The sequence below is a fragment of the Cyprinodon variegatus genome, unplaced genomic scaffold (genome assembly GCF_000732505.1).
Source record: "Cyprinodon variegatus isolate N-32 unplaced genomic scaffold, C_variegatus-1.0 Scaffold83, whole genome shotgun sequence".
Classification (NCBI taxonomy): Eukaryota; Metazoa; Chordata; class Actinopteri; order Cyprinodontiformes; family Cyprinodontidae; genus Cyprinodon; species Cyprinodon variegatus.
In genome coordinates, this window is record NW_015150536.1 from 931,954 (window position 1) to 944,785 (window position 12,832).

Consider the following 12,832-nt stretch of genomic DNA (forward strand, 5'->3'; position numbering starts at 1 on the left):
AATGTTGCTCCATTAATGAAACAGAAACCATTTATAAACCAACTATTTTCTTGCCTTGTTAATCAGCCATGAGGAAAAAAAAAATAAGGCACACAGTTGACATTTACATTTGTGACTTTATGAGCTAGAAAACTCGTCAATTGTGGTCAAACATTGCATTAGAGTAAAGAAAAAAGGGCAAGATAAGCAGTGGTAATGTATTGATTACATGAAAGCTCAAAATTTAGGGTGATTTTTGATAAATAGATGCACGATTAAACAAAGTACTTATGCCTGTAGGTCGGCAGGTCGCAGCGTCATCAACAAATCCTGCTGAGTTTCCATCTCTCGGCGGGGGGCTCATTTAAAAGCATCTCTCAAAAAGTCAGGACAAACAGGACTTTGCAGCAAGATTATCATTTGCTGATTTCCTGATAATTACCACTTAAGTTCCAGACTATCTGCTTTAAACATCATGGGCACACACAATAAAGGCCAACGGCAGATCAAACAACTGCAGCCATAAAAAGTTTCTGAAAAGATGAGATTGTGGTGAAGCCAAGGCAAGTGACTCAAAATTTTATGGTGTCCCTGCATTCCAAAGTTTAATATATTTCACTGAAAACCAAAATGCACTCACTGGTACAATAAATAGCAAATAATAAGCAGCACAACGGGGTGAAGCAAAACAATCTTTCACCCAGAAGTTTTTATGTTAGTGGTGTAATGGTTTACATATTCTCATCAAAACATCTTTGACATATATGCTGAATGAATACAGCCTTTTAAAAATGTAAGATATTCAAATAGTACATTAAAGTTCAGAACACTATGTGCCACTGTTAAAAATTGCAGTAACTGAACTTGACTGTGCATTTTTTCTACCTGGGATTAAAACTAAATGTGTGTAACTGAATTTTAATCTGTTTATGAAACTGATTTAAAATGACTGTCACGAAAAGGACAGCTAACATCTCAGCAGATCTCCAACTTCCTGGAGACAGGCTGTTTAGACTTCAGCTTGTGCTATAAAACACTTTTAAAGAGCTGCATGAGATTGTTTTCTTCAGGTTATAACTCTGATGAACCTGCACTAATTTGACATGAATTGAAGATATGTTAATATCAAACATTTTATTTGATATTCCATCTATTATTTTTATTATTTATTATTTTTATTTAGATGAAGCAAACAGGAAGCAGAGTGAAATTTGGTTTTTATTGAAAATATTTCAATTAAACAGATTCTAAAGTTTTGTTTAATAGATTGGAGGTTTTCTTTGGTAAAGTGCCTTAAAATGTGCTGTAAGTTGTCAACATATAATGTTTGTGTCCTTGAGGATGTTGCCATGTTTAGGGGAGGCAAAGCCAGTTATATGAGTAACACACAGACTTTATGCCAGATGCCTTTCCTGAGGGGATTCCCCACAAATTGGTACTATAGAAAATAATTGAAGTTGTGTTTCCACGCCAGGTGAACTGTTTGTGCCTCAGCTCTGTAGTGCTGGATTTTCACAGTAAAAACAACTTGATTTTTGTATTATTATTACAAAAAAACATACTTTAATAAGTATGCTTTATTATGGAATTTTACCTTTCAGTGAAAGGATTTTCTCAAATATTTCATTAAAAATCCTCTTCCATTTAATAATTGATTGCACAATGTTAACAAACCATGACAAGTTAATGTATAATGAGATACCCAGAGTCCGTTTTTTTTTTTCTGTATTCTTGGATGTCATATTTTTGACTTGTCACATTTTTTTTTCAGCCAAGCCCCTTAAAATCCAGCATATTTACATTATAAATAAAAAAATATATGTCAAATTTTGTTGTAACTGCCACTTTTAATGTGTTGATTTGTGTCAACAAATGCGTCCATTTGTGCCTTATAAACTATTTGCATACATTACAATAAGCTGTAAGTAAGTTCTAAAAGTCATTGTTTTTCTTAGCTGATAAAGTGGGATTTCAGAACCAAATGTAAATTCCAACATTTATGGCAAATGGAAACCCCCCGAATTCATTTAAAGATAGACTTTGGTAATGCTGTGGTCTTTACATTTTTGGCTTGCAGATGTTTTTAAATGTTGCTCAATTGTCTGTGTTTTCATTTCAGCAGCACTGAATTTAGACATTGATAGGAATAGACCTTAAGCGATTCAGAAAGAAAAAAATCTCAAAACATTAAGCATTAAATTTATGAGGCAGGGCAGTAAACAAGGACTGTTAACAGGATGCCCAGGATTTCCAGAAGAACACTCTGCAGGGTTTGCGAGTTGTCGAGCCAGGTTTTGCATCTCGCTTCTGATTCTTCTCCTGTTTCTCTCTTTCGCTGAACTCTTGTGGTAGAATTCCATATTCATATTTGGAGAGTTTGTGAATCCAGTTCATTAGGTTCAGTCTTTCCACCGATTCCTATAAAAGAATAAAACGCAACCTTAGAGAAAAGAATTTAAAGAAACAATTTGTAATGTCACATCCCTTCTCATGTACTCTAGTGAGATGGGAATATGTAGTACTATATAAATCTGCTGCTTAAAGAAAATTTGCTAATAGAATGAGAGATAAAAAGTTGGTAAAGCCTAATTTATAACCTCTAGTATGAACAATAAACATCTGAAACATGCAGAAATGTATTTCAACTTACGTACATCTGCTTTCTGTCATTTAGAAATGCACTTATTTAGAATCCCAAATGGAAAATCTGATATAAAAAGAAGGAAAAAACCAACAAAGATCTTACCAGAGCATGTAGCTTGTCAAATGGCGAGTCTTGAAGAAGTTGTAGGTTTTCATATTTTTCAATGATCTCTTTGTTTTCTACGATGCATAAGGCAAAGCACAGGATACCCACAGTACACAGAAGGAAGGCCATCTTAGAAAAGAAAATTTCTCTTTTGTTCTTTGTGAAATTACTTCTCTCAGCTCCACAACACAAAATCTGCGACTGATGATCAACTGAGCGAACCCTCTGTTTTATAGCATTCAAGCCCAATAAAGGGGGGAGAAGCGTGTCATGCAGGTGATGCATCAGAAGCTTCTTCAACTTTGTGTTCCATCCCATCAATGCACCGAACCGTGTACTTCGTAATTTATGACAGCCATTATCAGGGTGACAAAAATTCTAAATAAGGACATTTTCATCATAATGGTCTTTGTCAGTGCCATGCTGTACATAATCACCCTGGCAATCTGGTGTATAAGCAAAGGTCATCCCAATCTTTTCATTAGTATAACTTGTGATTTGTATGAATTATTTTTACAGTGAATCCCTTAACCATGTGTGAAGTGCACTCATGTAAGATCAAATTTTAATGACACTAACATGGAGGAAACAATGATTTCATTATCCTTGCTCTACCGTAAAGTCAAATGAACCACAGAGCAGAAACAGTTGGACATCTAAAGGCCGTAAAGGTCAGTTTATCATTAGTTGCACCCTGGTGCGCTTATTCTAGCATTGTCTTTAATGGAATTTCTGCTCTGTTTAACTTTACAGTTGTGATGCGTCTGAAAGAAGATGTGTTTGTCAAAGGCCGCAATGATTTTGATGCGGTACATGCTTTAATTGTAGCGATGTTTCAAGGACTGCCATATAGTGTTTAGTTTTTTTTATTGATATTGTTACCACAAAACACTTATTCTACAGATTGCATAAAATGTCTTGCAAAAGTCTTTAAATATTTTAAACATTGTCATATTACAGTCACAAAGCTTTTATTTTAATGGCCTTCTGTGTAGACTATTACAAAAAACATTTCATAACTGCTAAGGGATTGCTATGTAGGTCAAAATTTATGAAATACACTTTTCAACGCATTCCAAAAAAGTTTAAAACAATCCACTGGACTCTGTTTCCAAGCTTGAAGATGTTTCGTGCCCGATCGAGGAAGCTTTTTTAATTCAAAATGTCAGGAATAGTGTTGAGTTTTGAATTGAAAAAGCTTCATGGATGGGAAACAAAACATCTTCAGGCTCGGAAACAGAGTCCAGTGGATTGTTTTGAACTTTTTTTGAAATGACTATGACCTGGATTACTGAGAATCTTCACCAACACTTTTCAACGCAGTTACAGCTGCAAATATTTTGTGATATTTTACTACCAACTTACGATTTTTGCATATTCTTCTCAGCAAAGTGGTTTCAGCTCAGTCAGATTAGATGGAGGGCACCTGTAAATATTGATATAATTCATATATTTCAACACTGCATTGTATGACACTTTGGTTGGTGCACATTATATTTTATGTGCTGTATACATTAATTTGACCTGGAGTTTACCTCAACTGTTTGCCAAAGATGATCAGTTCAAATTACATTAGACATTTGCTTTGAAAGCCTATTTGAGAGCATTAAGTGATACCCTTTGATCTAAGCAATGTAAGGCAGTTTACAATTCGTCCTTATGTAGACACAGGTGGATGATATACAAACCACTATTCGCTAAAATTACACCAGTTTTTTTCCTCAACTTTTCTAGACAGTTTGGAATCAAGTCTATCAGGACTCAGAACTGTGGACCCAGAATTTCATGCAGACAGTCAGATGTGATTCATAAAAGTTTTTATTTTTTAATTAAACTTTGAACCTGCCACTCAGCAGTTAGAGTGGAAATGACCAGAATCTCAGGTTAGTGACCACTTAAATCTGACGTAGGATGATTACAAGAATAGTCGAATAATCTGGCACTGATGACTGGCAGCAAGCAGCTTAAATAGAGGCAGTAGTAGGTGGATGAGATGTACAGGAATGAAAAACTGGGTGGAGCTAGGCAGGTGAATGAAATGAACCATTAAGTCAGTCATCAGTGCTGAGATCATGACACAATCTATATGAATGTCTCTTCAAAAAGAGGACATCAAACAAGCTAAACATCCATATTATGCAATTGATTTAATTTCTATATCAATGCTGTTTAATGATTTATCGTTATGCAAGATATACATTTTAAATGAATAAAGATAGGCAAAATGCTTCTCTGTAATCCATCGTAAAACAAAACATATAAAACAAAACAAAACAAAACAAAAGCTGTGGCAATTTTAATAATTATTTTAAATCCATGTAATAATTGTTTTAGTCTGACTTCAACATTTATCACTAGCCTTAACTAGCCTCACATTCTTCTCAGAGCACCTCTGGCCTTTGCACTTCCATTATAAATTAAGCCAAGATGCAGGCAGTGAAAATCTGGAATTAGAGATATTGTTCTTTAAAGTGAACCTTTATTGCTGTTTTAATGCCTTTATGGCCTTATTTGACTTTTCTTCGAGGACAGCCCTGTATTTAATTCTACCAGCTTTATTGTTAAATGCAACTACTTTTCCTGTCCTTGGTGGAATGGTTGTTAAATTGCAAAGATAGAAAAAGTTTAAAGGCTTTGAATTATTTTCCAAGGTACTATAAACTATAAAGACACAATACTGTTGTTGTAAATAAATAAATAAATATTTCTGATTCTATTTTCAAATATATATATTTTTTATTTACAAGCTCTGTAAATGTGTAGTGTTTTCAGCTTATAGGGAAACGTAAGAAGGATGTGCCAGCCAAATAAAAGTCAACCTTGAGATGCAGCAACCTTTCAACAAATTGCCATTCTAATTTGATTGTATTTGATGTCTAAAACTCTGATACATGACATCCAAGAAATTAATAATTGGGCTGTTGAGAGCAAAATAATCTTGTTAAGAAGGCTGCTGAAAGTTCTCTTTAGAAAGAGATTTTCCCTTTCACTCAAACAACTGTGTTCACTAGATCAACAGCAGTAATCAAAGGTAGAAAGTTGTTGGCTTGTTATTTGCTTAAATGAGTAGGATTAAAATTTTTGAGGGGTTTTCACTCAAATACTTTCTTTTTTGTATATTTATTTTTACAGTGGAAAACATGAACAACAAAACGGCAGATAAGAGAGAAAATGGTGACAAAAAAAGCAAGACATTTTACATATCACAGTTTTTTCTGATTACATTTTTATCCCTATCAACTAATCAGAAACTTACATGTCACTCTTATTTTTAAGACGAAATCGGATGATTTATTAATCACATATTTAGGCCATTTGGAACAACTTTCTATAAAAAAACTAACTCCTCAGATTAGAGGAGGGTTTTTTTTTTACAAGTCACCAGCAGAATTCTTAATAGTGATTGTCTTTTTTTTGTAAATTTAAGATCCCAAAGGTCATCGAAGTAAATATTTTAAAGTACCAAATAATTTCAGTTCCAAAAGTAGTTTCAAGAGTATTTCAAACCTTCATCTAAAAAGTGGATATTGCCGTGCAGTTCAAAAAAATATGTTGATGATGCGATTCTGTCCCTTCACATGATCTCCACTTCCAGTGTTATTTTAGTCCTAGATTCTGCTTCCCATCTTGTTTTTCCTTTTAAACTTGATTTTCCTTCATTACCTGGAAAGTATTATATTCTTTGGAGATCATTTTCTTAAAAATATCCCTCATCTTTCTGAAAGTTATCTAAGCTTTCTTCTACTACGTTCTCATCTTTGAGTAAAGGTTTTTCTATGAATCCCAGATTTGTAAATACATAAAGAGGTCCTACTTCAGCAAATGGATTTTTTTTCTTAGGGAGCCCAAGATCGTTTCTACTTTTTGGGCTTCCAGGACTTAAATCATGCATCATACAGTATGTACTATGGAATAATATTAGTCATATGTAAACAATCGGAGCCTGTAAATCATTTCTTTAAACTGATATTTTTTTACAGATCTCCCTCCATGGCTTTAAGCAATTGATTATCAAAGCACCGTCTGGGTCTGTAATGTGGCTCCTTAATAAAGGTTCTCTTATCAGGGCCCTGATTGGCATCTTTATTGCCATTGTAGTTTGAATTTGTTTCCATTTTGACTTGTTTTAAAAATTGCCCCATCCACCTAGGGGTCTTATTTGCACTGCCCAGTAAAAACCAAACCTGCTTGGTTTTTGTCACTGAGTGGATTTGAAAAGATATTCTGTTAACTCTGCTGTAAGCAGCTTTTCTACGAAGTCCGTCATCAAGTTGCCCTTCGAATCATCCACACAATATGAATATTATTTTGTCCGGATCTGCTCTCAAGTAATATTTTCCCTCAAATGTTTTTGTTCTGTCAGTAATTTCAGCAATGTATTTTTTGTCACCATTCCACTTTCCTCCATCTCTGATACATTCTGATCAGCTTTGGTGATTGCATTACTTTGCACTTGCTGCATCTCGTGAACTCTGGAAGCTTTTCTTTGAGTTCTTGTTCCAGTGTTGACATCACTTGGTTTATATCCTTTTTGAAATCTGTCTTCAGATCTAAAATGGATTATGCATTTTATTTTAAACCCAATGCGATCTTGTGCAATCAAGGTTAGTTCCTGCAGCATCTATTGTTAAGGCCCCTCATGTAGTTTGCCAGCATGTTAGCTTCCTCAGCTGGCAGCTCCCTGTGATCTTTCCTCTCCTGATAACTGCGCAGTATTGTGCTTTCTCTGACTTCTCTGCGACTTCATCCCACTCATCTCTGTCGGTATCCGTTTTAGTAGATTTGAATTTCTAACGTGTAAAGATTAGTTTTTAGCCGATCAGCACGGAGCCACAAAATTAAGCATCTGGACCAATCATGGCATCCCGGAAATTTCTGGATGTACGTCTGATTATCACAGATTTATTTGGTAAAGTATATCTTGTTTCTACAGGATGTTCTTGTGATCACTAAATTGTCTCTCAAACCTATGATAGTTTGCTATTTCTGACAGTGTGACCAGTGCTAAGAAAAGGTTTGGTGCAAATAGTAGTGCTATCTGAAAGAAGAGGTCTCTGTTGATGTACAGTGCCATTTTGCCTTTTGACACTTTACATGTGTCGATCAAAATAACAGATAATAGATGAAAGATGCATTTATAATGTTCCTTTAGAAGATTACTTTAGTCATAGCTTTGAGAGTGTGGAGTGTAGATACATAGCAAGGAAAGTATTAACTTTTAAACAGGTATGTTACACAGGTGAAATTTTTAATTAGTGAATAAATATTAAGCCTAATATAAAATGGACTCTCTAGAAGAAGATTCAAATCTTCTTCCTATTAAAATTACATTTGTCCTTAAGACATAGAAACATTTTGATATTTTGACTGAACCCGTTTTTACCATTACTATATTTCAAGAGGGTTTGGAGGGAGTTTAAAGCAGCATGAGTCATAAAGTTAGGTCTTTTACATGCTCCATTTAACAAGCTGAAAATCAAAGAGAAGCTTTTAGAGTCATGTGACCAATTACTTCATGTTTGTACACCAAAATGCAACAACAGAGCATTTCCAAAGCAAGTATGTCACTCTAATGACATCCAAATATTAGAGGAAAGTTTGCGTCATTTATGGGGAACTATCTAGAAATAACATTAAGCCCTTACAAGAATTTTCCATTCCTACAAGGTTGGGATCAGAAAAAAAAAAGTGTGTCAAAAATATAATTACTTGTCAATCATCTAACTTAGAAATAACCCCCAAGACAAAATAACAAATTCTATCACTAGTAGCTTTAATTTTAGGGATCTATTTAGAGATGAAAGAGGGGGGAAGACATGCAACAAAATGTCCACTAGCTGGGACTCAAAGCTGTGACTTAAAGATTTATTGAAGAGTTAATGAATTACTGAGGCACACATCATTTGATAATTGAAATAATGTGCCAATAAATAAAACAAAATAAAAACAAATTGTTAAATTGTTTATTTAATACCAATTCACATCACCTCAAGGCACATTAGAGAGTTGATTCAGTTAAACCATCACAGAAAGATTAGGTAAAGGTTTTCTTTTTAAGAAAAGCCAGCAGGATTTATAGAATTCAGTCTTTCTGAATGAGAATGTGGCAACAATTGGTCAGACATTCACTTGTCACTCCAATCAGAGTGTATACTTCTATAACTTGGTTAGGTTAGGATGTAATGTGTAATTAAAGAGTTTAAAGGAAGCTAATAATCTAATAACTTGGAAAATTCAACTGAATCACTACCTGTCCAAGCACAGTTCAGGTTCTACAGTTACCTCCAATGCTGCCACACTTTGTAAGGACATTTAGCTATGTTTACAAGGATGCCATTTATTTTATATTTGATAAAATGCTTCTTGAACATAAAGAACCCCATATAGTCATAACTGCTGAGAGCTAAGGGAATGGATAACTCAACAGAGCTATGATTCTCTAAATTATTAATATTAAATATAAATCGGAGATTCTTTTTATTCTCCTCTATCACCGAAGAAAAATGGCTACCTTTGCTACCAAGAGTCCTTTTATGCAATAGTACACTGTTCTTTTTCAGTTTAAGTACAATACCCATGATAATATGCCTCCAGTTTCCTAGAATTATGCTTTAAAAGTTCACAGCTCTGAATTAAGCAAGGGTGCCAGTTTATTTAGAAACATATTCCCTAATTCTTAGTTGACTAAAATGTCTAATGCAACATCCAATACCCAATAACAACATCTAAAAAGTGCAAATTCAAAGAAATAAGTGTTATACCATCTGCAGTGTTTTTAAAAAGGTCTCACATTTCTTACTGCATTGTTTGCTAATGTACACCAAACTAAAAAATTAAACCTTTCTGGTGAGAAAAACTCAGTAAACACTAATGTCAAGGATATCAAACATGGTTATAAAGTACAGGGTTGTGGGGAAATATTGTTATTTCTTCACAATCAATGCATATGTCTGCACAAGGTCTGAAGCAAGAGTGTATTTTTCCATGCACATGTTGAACAAGGCCAATTAAGTCTAAAGCCCCATTCACACATCACAGCAGTCAATAGTTAAATAGTCACAGTAGAATACTAGGACCACATTCACGGCTCAAACAGGAATTAACATCTTTCCCACATGAATATTAATCACAGTAAATTATCAGCAGGTTTACCTAAAACTCGAAGTTCTATAAACCTGAAAACAGGGAAACTAACTTTTCCGGTTCACAAAGAGAGTTTCCTCAACCTCTGTTTCAGTCACCATAGTAACATTCTCCCCAGAGCTAGCCTGGTTGGCAGCAGGTTTTCTTCAGAAAACTCGAAGTGTCTCTGCTCTTCTTACAGCCAATCACGCTGTTTTATTTCCAGATATAGTCAGATTTTTGCCACAGTTTTGTGGAGAAAAAAAAATATAGATAAATAACTAGGTCCGTTACACAGCTTACGTTTTAAAAACAAGCATTGCATGTCTTTATCATGAGAATCTTATCAATGAAAGATAAATATTTATAGGGATATGATTCTACAGCTCAATTACAGGGCATGAGATAACTTTTTTTTGTTTGTTTAATATGAGCGAGATTCGATTCATTTCATGTTTATTTAGTTATATTTACAGTACATGAAGAACTAGTGAAATTATTTTCACAATACATGTAAATAGATTCATTAATTCCTTGGGGGAAAAGGAATTACTTTAAGGTTAGGATTAGGATTCACTCGATGATAACAACCTAATGAGCCTACTGGCACAATCTGAAGTCATTCTATGGGCCTGAAACAGTCTACAGTTTGCAAGTATAATCAGGAACATCAACCGTTTTGAATGTAAATCCTGTGGTCTGATGTATCTAAATTTCAAGCAGTATACTATTATCACCACAATGGCAAATATAATGCATTTGATCAAAAAGAGTTCAGAGTGGATTAATAAAACAAAATCTGTTTTGAAGACACAAAGGCCTGATCTAGGTCCCTCTGAAGATTTTTGGGCAATAATTAGCATTTAATGGTGATTCTACCAAATACAAATACTAATGAATTAAAACCAAATTTAAAACCATAGAAAGGTGAGTAAAAAAAAAAATTCTAAGACTTCCCTTGTTCTGAAGTCTTCTAGAACACAGCAATAAATAGGGTAAAAAATTACCTAAACAGGGAAAGAGTTGTCCAATAGAATGAAATAAGAACCAAAAGATTACCTCATTTAATATTGTATATAAATCTCTCATTTTATACTATAGATGTTTTAAATAAGCAATATAACAATGTTTTTTTTTTTTGTCTGACACGCGGATGTAGGGCAGAAGCTTATCAGCTGTGATGGCAGCCCTGTTGGCAGGCATGGGCTTATCAGTGGACAGCCAGTATGAGAAGTCGTTACGAGAAGCATAGCGGCTCCGACTTTCTCCACACAGATTACGATGGCATGGTAGAGAAGAGAAGGAGACAGCTTCCGGTTGCTCTTGAGAGTAAAAAGATAGAGAAATGTTGACTAAAATGAAATTTTAACTAAAAGTAATTAAAATTGCTTTGACATCTAACATTATCTATTTACTTTTTGAACAACAGAACTCACTCAGAAATATCTATTTTCTAATCTTCCCTTCATGACCCCAATAGGTGGGTGAACAGATATGCAGTTATAAATCTATTTACATTTGGAAAGTCCTTTGATCCATTTATTGGGTCCAGACCTAAAACTGACTATATTGTTTGGTAGATTTTACTTTCAAATTGCACAGTACTTTTTGTAAGTAAACTATACATGCAACAAAGCAAGGCATGTGATTAGTCATTGCTTCTGCTGGACAGAAATGACTAAGCTAAGAAAGAGCATCAACCAGCAGGAAACAGGAAAACTCATGCATGCAGTTCATCCTTTCTACATATTTTTAATGTTATTATTCAATTCTAATTTTGGAAGGGATATCAGAGAATGTTTCCTCCAATCCAAAGGAGATGCTTAGCAGCAGAAGGTGGTTAGGATACAATTTCAGTACTTTATTTACTGCTAAAGTGAGTTGTTAAACCCAAAGACTTATTTTCTGTAGGTGAGTCAAATACAGACAAGCTGTATTCAAACAAGAAGTGAACTACACCAGAGTCTGCCCAAAAGTGGGTATACATCCCTTCAATGAGTGTGTCTTTCTCCAGTTGTTAAGTTCAGACCAATTTTAACTTGAGTTTGTTGCACATAGACCAAGAGGCAAATGAACTCTGATCAGCCTAAAGCTTGTTGAATACTCTACAAGAACCAAGGAATCTGTTCATATTCTTGAGTTTTCAACAACAAGAAAAAAGTTATACTTGTTATGAGAAGCTTAGCTGTCAAAGTCCAATCCTCTATAGCTTACATCATAACCTCAAAATAAAACAAAACAGCAAGAAAAAGGCAGCATTTTTGGATTGATGTGAAGAAGAGGGAGAGAAAAGTGCTTTATATTACTTACGTATCATACAAATGTTCATATTTTCATAATACCGATGCCATCCGAACCTTAAACTTTGCATTGCATAACAGATCCCTGTACAGATTTCCACACTTTTCACTCCCCCTCTGTAAATACTACAGGAGGGGTAAAGTATATCACTTTACAGATGTCCACACCTCTAATAACAGTGGGGAATTCCAACCCAAAAACAACAGGGGGAAATCATTTCAGCTTTTCCTATTTAACAACAATAGCCCACATCCTGACCAACTGCAGTACTATTCTCAGACATGCTGAGGGTAAAACGTTCTGCCTAGGTGTGTCAAGACAAGCAACAAGCAGCAAGAACCCCCAAGGTTGGACTGCAAGAACAAAATAACATCAATTTGCTCTTACGGCTGTGATAGCAAGTATAAAAATTCTCGCTTCTGCAGTAGGTAAAAAACTTGAAGCAAATCAAATCAGGCAGGTATAAATACACACTGAAACAGCCCATTTAGCACCAACTTCTTTAGTGTGTTTAAAATTATTTAATCACCTCCTTTCTCCTTGCAGCTCCTCTAATCCTATTCATAATGTTGAGATGACTACATATTTTAACGTGCTGCTGTAGAAATGGTTTGCTATTTGCCCTAACACACAGTGGTGTATTGAATTGAATGGACCTTCTACTAATTCACTGGTTGAATT